Raw genomic sequence first — 21,314 nt, 5'->3', positions numbered from 1 at the left:
TGTTATGTATGGTTGTAATGTAGAAATACTGTGAAGTGCAATTGAGTATTAATGCTGTCAACTACTTGGAAACCTTTAAAAACTATCAAGGCCTAAACCACAAGGATAAATATGCTCTATGTGCTAAGTCTATCAGCTTGGGATTTTAACTATCCCATGTCTGGTAGAGTACACCAAGGGGTGGGGAGGAATACTCAGCTAGAACAGATGAGCTAGAAAGTACCCAAAACTTTAAAGGCAAGAGCATATGTGAATAAACATTCTTAATAGAACCACTTAATAGAACTTATTGAATGAGAGCTGTCTTAAGTTCTGTTTGCATCTTAAAACCCTATTTTCTAGCAATAAATTAAATTGAAGTAGCTCCCCTTGCATTAATCTGCAAAACAGTTTATCTTCTAGGGTGAGGATGCTATTCCAGTACCAGCATAGTTAGTCTGACTTTCCACTTGCAGTATTTTGGCAAAAATGCCAAAGAGATGATCAAAGACAGGAGAGGTGATGGGTTTCTCCCTAGGAAGGTCACCCCTCCTTTTCCCTATCTTGCCTGACCCCCAACTCCTGGGGAAAAAAAATGCTGTTCTAATAGCATCAGCTTGTGCTGCCAGTCCACCCGGGGGCCTAAATGGTTCCCTTCTCCCTGGTCGTCTTGCTGATCACTTGTCCAGAGTAGGAGGTTGTCACCTAGGAACTGCATGATCCTCGAGTCCTCATGAGCCTGGAGTCCTTGTAGGAGTCTTGTTGAGAATGTTGCGAGTTTGGTGATGATTGAAAGCAATCATGGTCAAGTGGCAGGCTTGCTACAAGGCCTTGTAAACCTTGGAGTAGAGGACAGAGTAGCTGGGGGCCAGTCCTAGCTCACTGGAGTGACTGGACTGTGTGTGCTCCTCGCTGACCTCATGGGCTTTGCTGTGGGCCTTCTCAGGTGACTCCATGAGGGTCACCTTCTTCTAGCCAGTGGGCAACTTTGGCCAGGTAGGGGTAGTTGTCCCCTGTCATCTTCAGGAAAAAACACTTTGCTCTCATACTGAGTCTCACTGTCATTTTTGATCAGATATTGCTAGGTATCCAGCAGGCTCGGCACATCCTGACACAGAGGCTGCAACTCCTCTGTCCTTTCCACCGTAAGCACAGACCCTCTTTGTCGTCTTATTGTATTACCATCTGCAGATGTCTTCTGCTCAATGCTACTAATGATCCTCCAGGAAGAACGGTATGCCCTGGTCACATTCTTGTAGGCCACGGAGAGGTTTGCTCACCCACTGCACTGTGGCCCATTCCGCTCTATTGCACTCTTTATGGCCATGGCCCTGAGGTCTTAGTGTTCCGCCTGTTCTGCCGAGGGGCAGTCTGTACTGGTGGCTCCTTGCACCATCTCCAGGGGCTTGGGTCACCCAGGCAGGGAGAGCAGGTCAACCTGAAGGCCTCAGAGTGTGACTGCAGCGGGGAAGCAGCCCGTGTGCCTGAGAGACCAGTTTGCAAATGGACTGGCTGAGGCCATGGCACGGAGCTGCAGCTCGAGTGTGACCTCAGGCCCCAGACCACAGTGGCTCCTTTCTGTCCGGTGTGTGCAGATATATCATTGTGATTTTGATTTGCATTTCTCTGATGATGAGCAATGTTGAACATCTTTACATATGTTCGCCATATCTTCTGAAAAATGTCTATCCAGGTTTTCTGTCCAGTTTCAATTGTGTTGGTTACTTGATATTGAGTTGTATGAGCTACTTATATATTTTATAAAATAGCTCATTATCAGTTATAGCATTTGTAAATATTTTCTCCCACTCAGTAAGTTGTTTACATTTTTTTTCAGTTTTCTTTGTTGACCAAAAGCATTGAAGTTTAATTAGGTACCATTTCTTTGCTTTTATTTCTTTTCCCTTAGGAGAGAAATTCAAGAAAAATATTTACTGTGATTTATGTCAGAATGTTCTGCCTATGTTTTCTTCTAAGAGTTTTATGGTTTCAGATTTTACATTTAGATATTTAATCCATTTCCATGTTTTTATATGTTGTGAGAAGATGTCCTAATTTCATTCTTTAAAACGTAGCTGTTCAGTTTACCACTTACTGAAGAGATTTTCTCTCTCCCATTGTATGCATATGTGGATTCATTTCTGGGCTTGCTGTTCTGTCCTGTTGACTGATGTGCCTGTTTTGTGCCAGTGCCGTGCTATTGTGACTACCCTGGGTTTGTAGTATCGTCTAAAATCAGGGAGCACAATACCTCCAGCTTTGTTATTTTTTCTGAAGATCGCTTTGCTAATTTGGAATCTTTCATGGTTTCAAATAAATTTTAGAATTATTTATTTGAGGTCTGTGAAAAATATGGTTGGTATTTTGATAGAGATTTCATTAAATCTGTAGATTGATTTGGCTGGTATGGATATTTCAACAATATTATTAATACTTCCAATTCAAGAACTTGAGATATTTTTCTATTTATTTGTATTATGTTGTTTCCTTATAGACTTCAGTGTATAGGTATTTTATCCTCCTTTGTTAAGTGTATTAACATGCATTTTATTATTTTTGATGATATTTAAAATGATGTGGTTTTCCTGTTTTCTTTCTTCATGTGCTCTGTTGCTCAGTTTTGTCTGATTCTTTGTGACCCCACTGACTCCCAAGCTCCTCTGTCCTTTGGATTTTACAGGCAAAAATATTGGAGTGCATTACCATTCCTTCTGCAGGGGATCTTTCCAATTCAGGGATCAAGTCCTTGCCTCTTGCATCTCCTATATTTGTGGACAGAGTCTTTACCACTAATGTCACCTGAGAATCCAGTTCATTATTAATGTATAGAAAATAATAGATTTCTGTATATTGGTCTTGTATCATATTTTTACTGAGTTCATGTGTTGGTTATTTTTGTGGAGACTTGAAGCAACACTTAGAACTGGACATGGAACAACAGACTGGGTCCAAATAGGAAAAGGAGTACGTCAAGTCTGTATATTGTCATCTTGCTTATTTAACTTATATGCAGAGTACATCATGATAAATGCTGGGCTGGAAGATACACAAGCTGGAATCAAGATTGCTGGGAGAAATATCAATAACCTCAGATATGCAGATGACACTACCCTTATGGCAGAAAGTGAAGAGGAACTAATCACCTTATGGTGATTGCAGCCAAGGAATTAAAAGATGCTTATTCCTTGGAAGGAAAGTTATGACCAACCTAGATAGCATATTCAAAAGCAGAGACATTACTTTGCCAACAAAGGTCCGTCTAGTCAAGGCTATAGTTTTTCCAGTGGTCATGTATGGACATGAGAGTTGGACTGTGAAGAAATCTGAACTCCAAAGAATTGATGCTTTTGAACTGTGATGTTGGAGAAAACTCTTGAGAGTCCCTTGGATTGCAAGGAGATCCAACCAGTCCATTCTAAAGGAGATCAGGCCTGGCTCCAGTACTTTGGCCACCTCATGCAAAGAGTTGACTCATTGGAAAAGATCCTGATGCTGGGAGGGATTGGGGGCAGGAGGAGAAGGGGACGACAGAGGATGAGATGGCTGGATGGCATCACTGACTCGATGGGCATGAGTTTGAGTAAGCTCCGGGAGTTGGTGATGGACAGGGAGGCCTGTGTGCTATGATTCATGTGGTTGCAAAGATTCAGACATGACTGAGCAACTGAACTGAACTGAACTGAATTGGGACTTTTTATATGTAATGCTATGTCATCTGCAAATAGTGACATCTCTATTTCTTTCCTTCCAGTTTGAATGATTCTTATTTGTTTTTCTTTTCTGATTATTGTAGCTAGGACTTTTAATACTGTGCTAAGTAGAAGTTGTGAGAGTGAGTATTTTTCTCTTTTTCCTGACTTTAGAGACCAAGTTCCAACTTTTCACTGCAGAATATGTATTAGTTGTAGGTTTGTGATAAATAGTCTTTATTATGTTGATATATTTTCCATTTATACAAGCTTTGATGAGTTTTTATCATGAATGGATGTTAAGTTTTGTCACATACTTTTTCTGCATCTATTGTGAGGATATGATTTTTATCTTTCCTTTTGTTAATATGGTGTATCATATTGTTTGATTTGCAAATATTGAAAAAATTTTCAGTTAATCATGATGTACAATGCTTTTTACACATTCTTGAATTCTGTTTGCTAATATTTTGTTGAGGATCTTTGCATCTATACTCATCAGAGATATTGGCATACAGTTTTCTCCTTTTGAAGTCTTTGTCTGGCTTTGATATTAGGCTGATGGAGGCCTGATAGCATTTTTTTTTTAATTTGTCTATTGAAGTTCTATTTTATCTTGTTATGATATATTGAGAGTGATTCCTCTAAACAACAAGGTATTATTTCTTAACCTTTCAGCAAATGCTCAAAATTAATATTAAACCACATTTACACAAAGTAGAAGGATGTTGGTCAAAGGGTAGAAACTTTCATTTATAAAAGTTTTTGGAATCTATTGAATAGCATAATGTCTGCAATTAAAAATGCTCCATCATATACTTGAAAATTACTGATAGAGTAGATTCTATCCTAACCACATGTTCACACACACACATACACAGAAGGAATTACATAAGGGGATGGAGATGTTAACTAAACTTACCGTGGTGATCATTTTGCAATATATATCACATCATCACATTGCACACTTTAAACTTAAACAATTGTATATGCTAATTATATAAACCAAAACCTTAATTAAGTAAATGTTGGAGACCAGATAGGGAGCTCGCATGCTCTATTACGATATAAGAGACCAACAAGAAGAAGAACTTACCTTTCACTCCTGGTAAGGACTCACCCAGTGAAAAGCCGTGGGCATTTGTTTACACTGCCCTCATAGCTTGTTTTCCTTTCTGTAAGTATGTTCTCCTTCCTCTGCAGTGCATGGTGCCTTGCGCATGGTTTACCATGGTTGCAGTTCTATGCTGACTTACGATTTTCTGCTGATCCCAACTGTAAACACATCTCTGCTAAGGAAACGTCTGACCGTTAATTTCAGGTCAATATTGTGGTAGCCAGCGCTAGGACCAGAGAAGATCCTCCATGACCCCAGGCTGGTGAGTGAACAATTCGTGCTATCCACAAATGATCCATTGCACTCACTGCTTTTCTTGCCAACACTGCAGTTTGAAGGTACATCTTTCTCCCAGATCTAGTTCAGGCAGTGTCCATTTAAAGCTCTCCAGGCTTTATTCAGGGTCTATTTTGGGGTTTTGTCATTTTAGTTAAGGCCTGGTTCTGTATTCAAGTACTTCTGTGACACTTGAGTCCAGTTTGTAAGATCAGACTTTTTCAATCAAACTGATTAAAAACTCATCAACCATTCTTTCAGGACCAGGATCTGTGTCACTGAAACTGCCAATTCATCCATTGAACTATTCTATCAGAATAGGGACTATTCTATGGAAACAGTTGAAAAGCCTTTGGTCAAGACCTTCTAGGAATATGCTGTTTTCATAGAATGAGCTGGATTAGCTTGCAAGCTGGTTGAGTTAAGCTGTTTGTTTTACAAGCTATTTAATCCATTTCAAAATTATTCTTCTACTCTAGAGAAAAACTTCTGAGAAATAGCATTGCAGTTATATAAATATTTTTGTGCACTTCCCTGCCCAAAGACTCTGCCCAATTTTATATTTAAAATCCGAGGTCTTTCCTTATGCACATTTCTAACTAAATGGACTGACCTGACCAAAGGCATTTTAGAATATCAGTGGTCTTTATGAGGAACTTTTGAAATCCCCAAACTTAATTTCCTTAAAAGCACTAAGTTAGACTACAATAGCTCAAACTTTCCAGGACTGAGTGGAATGCTTATTTTGGTTGATATGTTGGAGCTCCCCAACGATATCAGGTATCTGAAATCACCTCTCTGTAAGTTAAGATTTTGAGATTGACCGAGGCCAACAAATAAAGAAAATTAAAATTGCTCCCTCATGGTCCTCCTGTGAGCTGTCTTGTCTCCGGCTTTGTGCCTGGCGTCTTGCATCTCTCCTGGAATCCTAATGGTAGGACTCTTCTTTTCATACCATATTCAAAGGATTGGGGGCAGGAGTAGAAGGGGACGACAGAGGATGAGAGGGATGGATGGCATCACTGACTCGATGGACGTGAGTCTGAGTGACCTCCGGGAGTTGGAGATGGGCAGGGAGGCCTGGCATGCTGCGATTCATGGGGTCGCAAGGAGTCGGACACGACTGAGTGACTGAACTGAACTGAACTGATTCCTCTTTCTCCTCTACACCCCGTAGTCTTTCTCTACATCCTCAATTCTTCTACACTTATTATTTCACCCAATATCCTGTTTTTTGTGAAATTTGCCCCACTCCTCTTTGGTCTGAACTTGCCAGGGACTGTCTTAATTAAAATAAATAAATCTATATTAAAAATAAATAAATAAAAATAAAGTTAAGACTTCTAAGGATCCTGGGGCTAAACCCTTAATTTTTAATATTCCCCAAATTAAATCTGAACTGTGATCCATAGAGATTTTTCCAAAGTAATTGAGGATCATTATAGATTTGCCAATGAATTTAATAGTCATTCAAACTTATCAACTTGATTTAGCTGACTTATATTAGACAGTGTATGTGTTTGTTGGTGAAGTCCATTCCCAGTACTGGATGAGAACCAGTAACTGGTAAAATTCTGAAAATGCTCTAGAATTCCAGCTGGGAGACCAACCTGCTAACTTACCATAAGTCAGGCTTTGGTGATCCTAGGTGACTACATCGGCAATTCTTAGGGTTTGTCCAAAGCCTGCTGATTAGAACAAATTTCAGGCTTCAACATAAAAATATAAAGAACCTGCTCATGAACATTACAATCAACTTCAGTTTTTTGGTTTGTTTGTTTTTTAAAGAAAATTCTGGTCTTCCTTCAGATGTTGATTCCACTTACCTAGCTTTTAACTCTTTGTTTACTATTGGGCTATACCAGGAATTTTCTGTGTTAGTATAAAGGATCATGATGGAATGGGAAACTATATCACTCCAGATTTAGTTAATCTGATAAACTAGCTTTCAAACTCTGAGTCACCTCAAAGGAAGACCACTAAAATTCTTAAGTATTAACTCCAACAAATAAGGGGTCTTAAATAAAACCAAAATTCATCTGACTTCTGTTATTATTGCAAAGAGCTAGGGCATTAGAAAAGAGACTGCTACAGATGTAAATACTTTGGTGTAAGCAGCCCTTCCTATGTCCTCCCAGTTCTCAATGGTGGGGTTCTTAGGAGCTGCAGGGGCTTTTCTGAATCTTCTCTCTTAATTGGCTTGGAGAAACGTTTCTCCAGATTGTGGTTGAATCTCTTTCAGTCTTAACTGACACCTAAGCTACACTCGCAGGGATCAACCCCACTACCATTAAAATAGCTCCTGCTATAGAGTCCTAAAGCAATTCAGATAGTGGGATGTGCCAATAGTGAACCTCAAGAGGCCCTGTCTCTGGTCCTGTTCCCTTTTAGTTAGGCTCTCTGAGAGATACACAGCCTGCTCTTCTTAGGTCCTCTCCTTCTAGCCATTTATTAATCTAAGTTTCCTTAGGGAATTATCATGCTATAATTTCTTTCTCTCAAAAGGGAAAAATAACTCTAGAGCTTGATAGTAATCCACAAAGTAAATTAAATGACACTTTACCATCTTTTACTTGTTCCATCTCTGACAGTTAGCAGAGCTGATTCTGGAAACATTGATTACTTGTCCCATTGGAATAAGCTCCCGTCTTCCATATGGGCAAAATCTCCAAATGACATTGTTAAACTGCACAGTGCACCCCCCATCAGCATTCACACAGATCCCTCAAAACCTCTTCCCAGAGTTAATCAATACATTTAACTAGATCCCTCAAAACCTCTTCCCAGAATTAATCAATATAATATAAATAAATAAGCCCTTCAAAGCAGAAAACCCATAAAAGATTACAAGGCTGAAGACCTCATTATCCCTTGTATTAGCCCCTGTAACGCCTCTGTTTTACCAGGGAGAAAAACCTAAGGGCCAAGAGTTTTTCCTGGGACCTTAAAGCAATAATCAACACCGCTATCCTTTGACACTATGTCTCTCCTAATCATTATACCTTAGTAACACCCATTCCCACCAGAAGCAAACTCTATACTGTAATTGATTTATGCATTATGTTCTTTACTATTCCAGTTGACAAATCTAGTCAATGAATTTTTGCTTTCACTTGGGAAGAAAATCAATTCACCTGGACACTAATGTCTCAGATTTTACTGAGAGTCTTTTTTATTTTATTTCTCAAAAAGTCCTGAAGGCTGATATGGACAATATGAAGTTTGTTACAATATGTGGGTGATTTGCTTCTTTGCTGTCTTCCTCAAGCCTCCTCACAGTAAGACAGAGTCTCCTTGCTAAAGCTTTTGGCCTGAAAAGGACATGAGTTAGCCAAAGAACAACTGTAGTTTACCCAAACCTAGATTTTATATTTATGACATTTGATATCAGAAAAAAAGGGTACATCTAGATCCAGGGAGACTTCAAGGAGGCCTACATTTCAAAATCCCCCAAGCTTAGCACCAAGAGCAAAGTTTTCTCAGACTAGTTGGTTACTGCTGAAACTGGATTTCAAATCTTTCTTGTGTAGCCTAATCTCTGTATGTTTCACTAAACAATAAAAACCTCAACAAAATTTAATGGGAAGGACTAGACAACACAGCTTTCATGGCTTTAAAGGAGAGTTTCACGTACCAGCTTGACCCTGGGCATGCCAAGGATCAGATTCCGTTTTACCTTTTCGTTTATGAAAAGGAAGGCGACGCCCTGGGATACTCAGTGCAAAGCCCAGGTACCACCATACATCCATAGAGACCCTATGGTGCAAGCATACCACCACTTGCCATGGTGTGATTATATCCACTACCCTTTTGGTTAAGCCCACTGAGAAAGCCTTTGTAGGATTCCTTTTAATCATTTTTACACATCATGCAATCGTTCTGAATTCTTACCACGCTCAACATTTCTCACTCAGCCACCTCATTTCCTATGAAATCCTTTCATCGGCTGCTTTTCATGTAATTCTTTTATGTTGTAATAACTTTAACCCTGCCACTGTCTAACCCTCCATCACCGGTGAAGCCCCTGAAAACTGCTGAACGCTGATGGCCCGCCTCCCGACTCACTGGGATGATCTGCAGTGAATCGTGTGGGGTAACACTGACTTCTCGTGGTTCGCAGAGGATTCTTATTCAAAAAGTAGAAACGACAAACGTTGTGGTGGTCATACTACTGCAGCTCCTTTTGATGTTGTCAAGGCAGCGTTTTCTTACGGCCACTTCAGCCCAAAGGCAGAATTATATGCTCTCACATGGGCTTGCACTTTAGTCAAGGTCAAAATTGCCGATATATGCACTGATATTACACAAGCTTTTGGAGTAAATCTTAATTTTGGAAAGTTGTAGAAACAATGTGGCTTCTTCACTTCCAGTGGAAATAAAATTAAAAATTGGTCTGACATTTAGTGATTATTAGATGCAATTCTTTTACCTATCATTTTAGTTATTATTGAGATTCAGGGGCATTGTAAACTCAATTCTTTGGAAGCAAAAGGAAGTCACCTTGCTCATGTTTCCACAACAAATGCTTCCTTTAAAGGAACCAACAACAGTCAAATCTCTGTCACAGTCCAGAGAAATAATTTCTAAAATGATAATTTAGAAAAGCTGACTAGAGAAGCCCAGGAATTGGCCTCAGAAAAGAAAAGAAGCAATTAGAAATTCAAGAATTGTTGGTTTGATAAAAAGAGAAAGCTCTGCTGCTGCTGCTACGTCACTTCAGTCGTGTCGGACTCTGTGCAACCCCATCGACGGCAGCCCACCCGGCTCCCCCGTCCCTGGGATTCTCCAGGCAAGAACACTGGAGTGGGTTGCCATTTCCTTCTCCAATGCGTGAAAGTGAAAAGTGAAAGTGAAGTCGCTCAGTCGTGTCTTACTCTTTGCGACCCCATGGACTGCAGCCCACCAGGCTCCTCCATCCATGGGATTTTCCAGGCAAGAGTACTGGAGTGGGGTGCCATCGCCTTCTCCGAGAAAGCTCTGGTTTGGGCCAAATAACAAGCCAGTCTTACTGGTGACTCGAAAATTTCTACTTCTCACCACTGTACATGCATTAAGCCGCTGGTTTACTGACAAAATGATAGCCTTCATGAATCAATATCTGTGGAGAAACACTAACAAAGCTGCAAAAAGTGCCTACCTCACTTGTTCTACCTCTCCAAAATACAACCCAGGGAAGTTATTTATACTGGTTCCTGACATTTTAAACTAGTAAGTGGACAATTTAAGGTCTGACAAATGGATGTCTTGCAACCTCCTGTCTAAATATTAGTTATGGTCTGTATCTTTTCATATTGGATTGAAGCCTTCCCTTGCAAATAGGCTACTAATTCTTCTGTGGCTAAAGTCTTTCTCGACAAGGTCATCCCTACCTGGTGAATGCCTCTTGAACATTTTACTGGCCAGGTACCTTCACAAGGCTGAGCTGTTTGGCCCATTTTATACACTTTCTCTGTTGTTTACCATCCTGAGTCCTTGGTTTATTTGAACACACTAATGGCATTTTAAAAATTCAATTAAAGCCTCAAAATTCGTAGACTCAGATACCTTGATCAAAAGCATTACTGTTGCTCCTTCTAAATCTCAGATCTACCCCTGTTGAAAGTCATAAACTATCACCCTGAAACTTTCATTCACAGGATGCTCAATGTACTTGCCTTCTTCATATTTTGACCCATAACCAATAATATATATATATTTACACACACACACACACATATATATATATTTCTTTAATGCATTTCTACTTAAATGCTAGTTTTTTTTTTAGAATGAGTCATTTAAGTTTTAATATTTCTGCTTCACTACATTTAATGTACTAACTTTCATACCCATGTTTCTGGTCATAAAAAGATGACTTCCTGTCAGGCTTTACATGTGCATTTCAGGTAGAAAGAAGTGGGGGGGGGGGGGTGGGTAAAGGGACATGACACAAAGGCACATTCCATAAGCCTGCCCCTCTGAAAGAGTTAAAGAAAATGTTTTTAGGAAACACTACAAATCTGACACTGTTTATATCTTCTTTGACAAAGTATAAGTTACAAAGACACTGATTCAATCACTGGCCAAATCACTGATGAAGGAATATAAGTTTAAAAGTACGAATTTTGTTTAGCTATCTATGTAATTGATACTTGTAACTTAGATAATCACATATCAGTAATTATTAGAAAGCTCAAGCTAATTTCCATATCATTTCTCAACTTAAAACTTAGTAAAGCCTAATGTTAATGCTGCTTCATTACTGTTTGACAATAGAAACATTATGAATTTTCTTTGAGTTCTAATTTCCTGATCAATAAAAATAGAAAAGAAAGTGTGAGGGAAATAATACCCCTCCTATTTAGTGTACTGATTTTCATTATAATTAAATACATTTGTAGATTTAAAGGTATAAAGATCTACACAGGGAAAGCAAAGTTTTCAGAATGTGGGACATGATGACATATTAAACATGTTTATGATTCTGAGTTCAAAAATCCTTGAAATGTATGTAGATTATTTATCTTGTTTAGGTAGGAAAAAATCAAATTTTTAAATAAAAATAGAATATAATCAAACTGACTAGAGTGGCCCAGCAATGGCCTCAGCAAATAAAAGAAACAATTAGAAATTCAAGAATTGTTGGTTTGATAAAAAGATAAAGCTTTGGTTTGGGCCAAATAGCAAATAATAAAAATTCCTAATTGTAAATCTTTATAAACAAAGCTATCTGAAATCTAGTGAGCATGCAACTATGACAAATATTACATAGATAAAAAAAATAGATTGCAGTAAAATTTTTATTCAAAAATAGGGGAACATGGAATAGTAACTTTGTGAGCATCTCAGACATTAGAAAGATGATATCACTTCAAATTGATATTTTGTTTGGAATCTAAGTGAAGCTTGAGATTAAATCAGAGTTTTAAGATTTTATTCTTTATAAAAGGGGGAAGTTTCTACAAATATCTTATGAATGAAATAGTCAAGGTTCATTATCAAAATCTTTGGTAGAATATTTAGGTGACTTTACTTCAATTCGTGTGGCTAAACCTCTTTACTTGATTCTACAGGTCTACATTTCAGTTTTAAAAACAACCCATTAAATTTTTATACTCCAGCATCGCCTGGAATAACAATTATCTACTCCCCTACACTTGATCTAGTATAATAAGGTCATCAGGTATAGAAACAACATCAAATTATTTACATTATACTGATAGAAAACCAGGTATCATTATTTCAAAATATGACTAAATTCTTAGATATAACTATATTTTGTCTTAATTACTGAAAATGGCTGGAATATTTTTGAAAAAATCAATAATATTCTTTTCAAAAAATCTTAAATATTGTCAACAAAGTATGTGTATATTGAATATAACTGTACCTGTCCACTTATCTCCTTACTGATAGAAACACATTAATACATAATTAGCTAAACGTTTGACTTTAGATTGGTTTCTGTAATACCCTGTAGTAATGTCTTAAATGTGTAAGTCCCTTAATACTTTCTCTTGTGAATCCTTTTGTGTTTGCTGCTGCTACGTCGCTTCAGTCATGTCCAACTCTGTGCTACCCCATAGACAGCAGCCCACCAGGCTCCCCTGTCCCTGGGATTCTCCAAGGCAAGAATACTGGAGTGGGTTGCCATTTCCTTCTCCAATGCATGAAAGTAAAAAGGGAAAGTAAAGTTGCTCAGTCATGTCGGACTCTTAGTGACCCCATGGACTACAGCCTACCAGGCTCCTCCGTCCATGGATTTTCCAGGCAAGAGTACTGGAATGGGGTGCCATTGCCTTCTTTGCCTTTTGTGTTTATTTACATTATATTTTAGATTAAATACTTTCCCACATTTATTGCATAGGTAAAGCTTCTATCTAGTTATGAACTCTCGGAGGGTTTTAAGGTGTGCATTTTTGACAATGATCTTTCCATGTTAATTACATACAAAGGATTTTTTGGGGAACCACAAAAGAACTCAAATAGACAAAGTATCTTGATAACAAAGATTGAAAGCTGGAGGTATCACCCTTCTTGATTTCAAATACATAACAAAGCTACGGTGATCAAACAGTACATTGTCAACATAAAAACATACACACAAATCAGTGGGACAGACCAGAGAGCTCAGAAACGTACCCAGGTACACATGGCTAACTAACGTACTACAAAGTAGCAGAGGGTATGCGACAAGGAGAAGGCAATCTGTTTAATAAAGGTGTTGGAAAAACAGGGCAGCTCTATGCAAAAGCATGAAACTAGACCACTTTCTTACTGCATGAATATAAGACCTAAAGTATAAAAATCCTAGAAGAAAACATAGGTGTTAAGCTTTTTCACATTGGTCTTGAATATGATTTTTTTTTTAGAATTATCAATGAAAACAAAAGAAATGAAAGAAAAAGGCAGGTGGTATTTCATCAAGCAAAGGTTTTTGCACATCAAAGGAAATAATAAAATATAAGCAAATAAATGAATAAATAAATAAAGTCCAACTTAAATGGATAGAGCAGTATAATAGACATATTTTCCAAAATATACAGATGGTGAACAGATGCGTGAAAACATGTCCAACATCACTAATTATCACAGGAGTGCAAATCAAATGCACAATGAGATATCACCATCACCTCAGACCTGTTAGAATGGCTGTAATCAATAAGTAACAACAAGTGTTGGTGAGAATGAGGAAAAAAGAAAATCCTGTACACCCCTGGTGGGAATGAATATTGAGGCAGCCACATTGGAAAATAGTATAGAGATTTCTCAAAAATTAGAACTACCATATGATATAGTTCCATTTCTGATTGTTTATACAAAGAAAACAAAAACACTAATTTTAAAAGATATCCATGCCCTCATCTTTATTGCAGCATTATTTACAATAGATGAGCCATAGGAACAACTTAGGAATCCATAGATGGATACATACAATTCTGATTATAAATTATTTATAATTTATGATCCCCTTGGACTGCAAGGAGATACGACCAGTCCATCCTAAAGGAGATCAGTCCTGGGTATTCACTGGAAGGACTGATGTTGAAGCTGAAACTACAATACTTTGGCCACCTGATGAGAACAGCAGATTCATTTGAAAAGATCCTGATGCTGGGAAGGATTGAGGGCAGGAGGAAAAGATGACAATGAAGAATGAGATAGATGGCATCACTGACTCAATGGACATGGGTTTGGGTGTTCTCCAGGAGTTGGTGATGGACAGGGAGCCCTGGCGTGCTGCAGTTCATGGGGTCACAAAGAGTTGGACATGACTGAGCTACTGAACTGAACTGAACTGATAATATATTACATATATATATATATATATAGTATATCTATGTGTGTGTGTGTTTAGTCACTAAGTTATGTCTGACTCTTTGTGACCCCATGGACTGTAGCCCACCAGGCTCCTCAGTCCATGAGATTTTCAAGGTAAGAATACGGGAGTGGGTTGCCATTTTCTTTTCCAGATGATCTTCTGGACCCAAAGATTGATATATATTTGAAATTTGTTATTTTTTAACAAATTATATTTATAGATTTGAAAATGTAGATCTTAAAGGTTTTCATCACAAGAAAAATAATCTGTAACTGTATCTGATGCATATTAACTACAGTTAATTGTGGTGAATATTTTGCAGCGTAAACATATGCTGAATCATTATACTGTACATCTAAAACTAATATAATGTTAAAATAATAATGAGTGTATGCTCAGTCATTCAGCCTTATTTGACTCTTCGTGACCCCATGGACTGTAGCTACCAAGGTCCTCTGTCCATTGAATTTTCCAGGTAAGAATACTGGAGTGGGTTGCCATTTCCTCCTCTAGGGGATCTTCTTGACTTGGGGATCAAACCTGAGTTTTCTGTATCTCTTGCATTGGCAGGTGGAGTCTTTACCACTAAGCCACCTAAAAGCCCAATATAATATTGTGCATCATCTATATCTCAACAAAATAAAAAATCTTATCAAAATGATAAAAAATATTTAATCTTCATAAGAATTAGCAATAAAAGTACAGTGTATGAAATATAAAATTCACTGTATAGATTTTAAAATAAATAAGGGACACCAGAGAAAGGAGTTAATTTAAAGACAGATTGCAAGAAGACAGATTTTAAAAATATTGAACAGAGCCTCATGAACCTGTTAGATTGTACATAGTATATAGCATGTATTTAGTTGGAGTTGTGGAAGGAGAAGAAAGAAAAATTAAGACAGAAAAGAAAGATTTTTTTGGATGATAAGGCAGAACAAAATGACCCACAAATGGACAGAATGCAGAACTCTTTATTACTTACGCTCTGCCCTAGAGAAGGCTGCTGGAGAAAGCTGAGCTAAGATACACATGCATATACATGTAAGTGTGTGCACACGGGCGTGCACACACGCGCACACATGCGTTTGCTCTTGGTCATTCAGTCATATCCGACTCTCCGTAGCCCCATGAACTGTAGTCTGCCAGGCTCCTCTGTCTGTGGAATTTTCTGAGGAAGAACACTGGAGTGGGTTGCCATTTCCTCTTCCAGGAGGTCTTCCTGACACATGGATCGAACCTGCGTCTCTTGTGTCTGGTGCATTGGCACACTGGTTCTTTACCCTTAGCGCCACCTAAGAAGAAGTCTATATATGCCCAATATATGCAGGTAGTAGTGATGGTTTACTATATATGATATGATACACTATATATAGTGTATACACACACTGACGCCACAAACATTAAAAGGATAGGGGGTACTATGAATAGCATCCCCAGAAACTTGATGATTTAGGTAATAGCAACTAGTCCCTTCAAAGGCATAAATGATCACAATTTACTTAAAGACAACTAGATGACCTGCATTATTCTTTGAAATTAAGTCAATAATTTACAACTTTCCAAATAGAAATGATCATGCCTAGATATTTTCACTGGTGAATTCTACCCCCACCCCAATCACATTATGGTAGAAATAATACCAACTTTTCCATGATATGTTCAAGAAAGTACAAGAAGATGGAACTCTTCAAATTCATTCTCTGAGTCCAGCACTACCCTAATAGCATAAAGAGATGAAGATATTACAAGAAAACTGCTCATCAATATTTCTTATAATTGTAAATTCAAATTCTTCAACAATATATTAACAAATCAAATTTAATGATGTATAAAATGAATTATATGCCACAATTAAGTGAGATCAATACCAGTTATGCAAGACTGATTAAGCATCTAAAAATCAATCACTGTAATCTACCTTGCAAATGGTCTAACAAATAAAAATAATATGATTAGATTGATTCATGCAGCAAAATTTGACAGAATTCCAAGTGCATTAATAATACAACTGGAATAGAGGGAAATTATTCAGTGTAGTAAGTAAGTCCACCAAGAAAAGAAAGAGAGAAAGAAGCAAGAAAAAAAGTGAGAAAGGAAAGGAGGAAGGGAGCAAAAAGAAAAACTACAGTGAAATCTCGTGAAAGCCTCCTGGCTAACATCATGCTTATTATGAGAACTTAGATGTTTCTCACTCATGCTGGGAGCAGGCAAACGTGCCCTCTCTCTCCCTGGTCCTGTTTTAAATTGTGCTGGAGGTCCTAGCTCGTGAAGTATGACATGAAAAGAAAATAAAATGGATACATATTGGAAGGAAGACATAAAATTGTGTTTATTTAAAAACTACATGATCATCTATGAATCAAAGAATCTTCAACATGATTCATGGAATTTATGAGTAATTGTAGCACAATTGCTCCTGCAGAAGAAAATGGAAACCTGCTCCAGGATTCTTGCCTGGAGAATCCCATGGACAGAGGAGTCTGGCGAGCCCCAATCCATGGGGTCACAGAGCCAGACACTGCGCCCACTAACACTTCATAGCACAGTTGCAGTATACAAGGTCATATAAAGAAGTCAGCTGCTTCCCTATACACCAGAAATGAAGCATTAACATTTAATAATTAAAATAAAGGAAATAATACAAATAATAAAGATGAGATATTTTGACATAAATGTAACAAAACATGTGCAGAATCTATATGGAATCAACATTATTGATGTCAATCCCTCCTAAATAGGCCCATATATTAAAAATTATCTCAATTAAAATCTCAGGAAACATTTTTACAAATATTAACAAGATGATTTTTAATATTTTTATAAAAAACAAAGTACTTGGAACAGACAACACAATACTGAAAAGTGGGAGGAGGATGAGCAGAAGATAAAGACATAAACATCATGCAAAACTTGATGCAAATCAATCACAAAGCTTTCTATAAAACTATATTAAGCAATGCAGCTTCTTATTGGGGAAAAAGTAGACACATAGGTTAGTGAAACAGAATGAAGAGACCTGAAATAGATGTACACAAAGGTAGTTAATTGATTTGAAGAAGCAAAGGAGTTCAATGGAGAAGATGTAGTCAAATGAAAATGGTGCTGTTACAATTGAACACCCATATGCAAAAAAAAAAAAGAAAAAAAAAGTGAGCTTAGTAATAGATCTTATGGATCCTAAACATAATGCAAAGTGCAAAACTATAAAAGTTTTAACCAAGCATATAAGATAAAATCTATACAACTCTGAGTTTGGTAATGAGTTTTTACATACAACACTAAAAGTGAGATTCATAAAAGAAAAAATATATATATATGCTAAACAATGAAAAGTAAACACTTTCAGTGGGAAAGACATTGTAAAGGGAATGAAAGAAACAATCTACAGTTTGGAAGAAAAATATTTCAAAGCATGTTTCTGATAAAGGACACATATCCAGACTATGCAAAGAACTCTTAAAACTCAACAAGAAAAAATTTTCAACTTGAAAAGGGAAAAAGAGCTAAGAGATGCCTCACCAAAGAATATACACAGATGGTAATAAGATGGTTAAAAGATTTTATATTACCCATCATTAGGGAAGTTCAGATAATGTCTGAATAGATAACAAAAAATTAAAAAGCTGAAAAAAGCCATTGCTGTTGAAGATGCAGAACAATAGCAGGTTTTACTCATTGGTCATAAGAATAGGGAACCATATGGTCATTTTGCAAGATGACTTAGCATTTTCATACAAAGTTAAATCTATCTTACTATATGACCCAACAATTGTATTCCTAGGTATTTACCAATTGGATTTATGCCATGAGATACTTACCATACAAATTCTGAACACAAATGTTTATAATATTTGCATTCATATTTGACAAAAGCCAAGATGCATTTCAACAGGTAAATGGGTAAGCAAACTGTATCTTTTTAATACAGTGGAATGCTATTTAGTGATAATAATAATGAACCATCAAGTTAGTCAGAAATATGATACATTTTTAACGATTATCACTAAAAAGGCTAAAAAGGCTTGCTGAAAAGACTACAATAGAAACCTTAAAAGGCTACAATACATCTCCATTTATATGACATTGGGTAAAGGTCAAACTATAAAGACTGCAGATCAGTGGTGGCCAGGAGTTGAAGACTCTCACGGATGACAGGAGAATAGGTGAAGAACAGGATTTTTCAGGATACTGTAACTATTCCGTCTGTACTGTGGTGGTGGGTATGTAGCACTGTATTTATTAAGATCCACAGAACTCTATATAACGAAAAGTAGTATAAATCAACTTATGAAAATTAAAAAGATTGTTTAGAAGGCCATGGGCTCCCAAGATGGAGTGCAAACTGTGAGGAACAATCTAACTGCATTACAAATACACAAATCAATTCCACTGAAAGTGGTGGAGAGAAATGGGAGTGCTCTAAATAACTTTTTAAATGAGGTGAGTTTTTAAGACTAAAGGCAAAAGAAACTGCAGAAAGCCCTGTCCTCTGGTTGATAAAGTTGCTTCCCTTGGGGTATACATTAACTATTCTGAGACAACTCTTTATATATAATGGATTTGAACAATTAAATAAATGGATGACAGTGGAGATTATGTTTCTTAATATTAGAATGAGGTTATAGACAATCTTGCAAAAAAGGTAATAATGACCTATGACCACATGGGTTAGGATTAGGGAAATTACTATTAATTCATGTTTAGCATAATACATATACATATGTTTATATTCCAAATAAACACATGGAATGTTTCATATGTGTATAGATACATAGGGTAACATGATCTGTTAGCAAAAGCCTAGAAGAAAAACATAATTGTAATAAGCATACCTGATGCCAAGATTTTGGCTTCTAATACAATTTTCCAGGAAATAAAACAGTGCTCCTTGATAAATGTCCAATTCTTGACCTTAAGCAAGATCAATATACAAGATGAGCCTGGAACATGCTGGGAAGTAAGAAGTCCTAAGTAAACACACACACACACACACACACCCAGGCTTATATTAAAGGGACAAATGAGCCAACTGAAAGAATTTTCAATGGTCAAAACTGTAGAAATTTGAGCAAAAAAAATAGCATAGTATTGAATATAAAATTGGAGAAGGAAATGGCAGCCCATTCCAGTATTGTTGCCTGGAGGATCCCAAGGACAGAGGAGCCTGGCTGGCTTACAGTCCAATGGGTCCCAAAGAGTCAGACATGACTGAAGTGGTTTATCATGTACACATGCACAAGTATGAAAGAAATATCCATGAATCCATCTTAACATAAATAAAAAATGAATAAATAAACAAATGGGGAAAAGAAAAGTATTGCATATGAAAGAATCCCAAGTAATTTAAGGTCTTCTGCTCCAATAAATATTCTGGAGCATAACTCCTTACTCCTTAAATGTGTCCCGCACATCTTGACTTCTTTCCAGTGAGTGCAGTATGGAAAGGGAAAAGGATGTAACTTTGCAATAGATAAATCTGATGAACCCTCCCATAGCCTGGTGCTTAAGATTAGCATCAATCATAATAAGTCATGTTAATAGTATGTATCTGAGATCATACTAGACTGACAGTTTTATTATGTGATCTTCCTGTTAGAAAACTATGATCCTAGTATAGTCATGAGAAAAGTTTCAGACAATCCCCAACTGAGATACAAAATACTTGACCAGTTCTCCTCAAAACTGTTAAGGTCACTAAAGTATAGGAAGTCTGAGAAAGATGTCATAGTGATGAAGAAACTAATGAAACATGACCAATAAATTTAAGTGATATCTTGGATAGGATCCTGGAGCAGAAAAAGTACATTAGGTAGAAAGTAAGGATTTGTGAATAACATACAGACTTCACGTAATAGTAATGTCTAGATGTTGGTTCATTAACTGCAACAAATGTGCCATAATAATGCAGCAGGGGAATAATGTAATAGGAAAATGAAATAATAGAAACTGAGAGCTGGTATATGCACATACATATTATAAAAGAAGGCATGAAAAAATGCCATAAAATTAATATAATTATGTGCCACTTCAGAGAAGAATGAGAAAATGTGTGGCTGCTTGTTAAAATATTTTTTATATTCAAAAGGTTTGCATCATTTATTGAAGACATATTTATATTTTCCAATGAAATATCATCATTAGTACTCTGGATAATATGACAAAGTATTTCCAAGATAATGTGAAAAACAATTCTTTTTTTGCTTATAAGATGCTTTAATACTTATCGACACTGACAATCAATATATGTGTGGGTCAGTTTATTTATTTAAAAGCAATGTTGGTACAGAAAAGTATGCATATATTAAGTATATGTATGGTGAATTTCTGCAAAATGAAGACATACATGTAACCAGTATTATATTAAAAAAAAAGAAGAAGAAACAGGTTATTACCAACATTCAGAAGCCCCTCTTGTTATTTGAAGGAAGAGGTCGGGGTTGTAGAAGGGTGTTATGAAGATGGTAATGTTTGAACTGGATCTTGAGGGAAAGCTGGCATTTTAGCAGATGAAGATGAGACGTGAAAGAAGGACATTACAGAGGTAAGCAAGTGGACAGTGCCTCCCAAACGCGTTGCGGGAATGACGACCAGCCGATCTGTTCAGCTCTCTCGTGCACAAAGAGTATGCAAGCTTTCAAGCTCAAACTTGGTTTCTGGTCAACTTCCTGAGGGTTTTAATGTTTCTATTGTATTTTGTTTGGTAGAAAGAAGAAAAATATAAAGGGTTTGAGTTGAGAAGTAATCTCCTTTAGGATAATAAATCATACAAAAATTACAGAGTAAATTGGCAAGACTCAAGTTGCAGAAAAACCTAAGAGGGTGTTACACCTCGAAGTTCCGTCACTGAATCTTTTCTTACATGATAACCAGAAGCAATAACGAGACAGAGCTTATATTCCAGATTGCGTGAAGTGATAGAACTCTTTTAAAGAAGCTGATCTATCTTCCC

General features: G+C 37.0%; 1 pseudogene; it reads right to left on the bottom strand.

Moving 5' to 3' along the window:
• Positions 1-538: 538 nt before the first annotated feature.
• LOC102412780 lies at positions 539-8,810 on the bottom strand (annotated as a pseudogene).
• Positions 8,811-21,314: the final 12,504 nt, after the last annotated feature.

This window comes from Bubalus bubalis, chromosome 15 (assembly GCF_019923935.1).
Source record: "Bubalus bubalis isolate 160015118507 breed Murrah chromosome 15, NDDB_SH_1, whole genome shotgun sequence".
In the NCBI taxonomy this organism is placed as follows: domain Eukaryota; kingdom Metazoa; phylum Chordata; class Mammalia; order Artiodactyla; family Bovidae; genus Bubalus; species Bubalus bubalis.
Note: the sequence above shows the minus strand (reverse complement) of the source record. Positions and strands in the feature narration are given on the sequence as shown.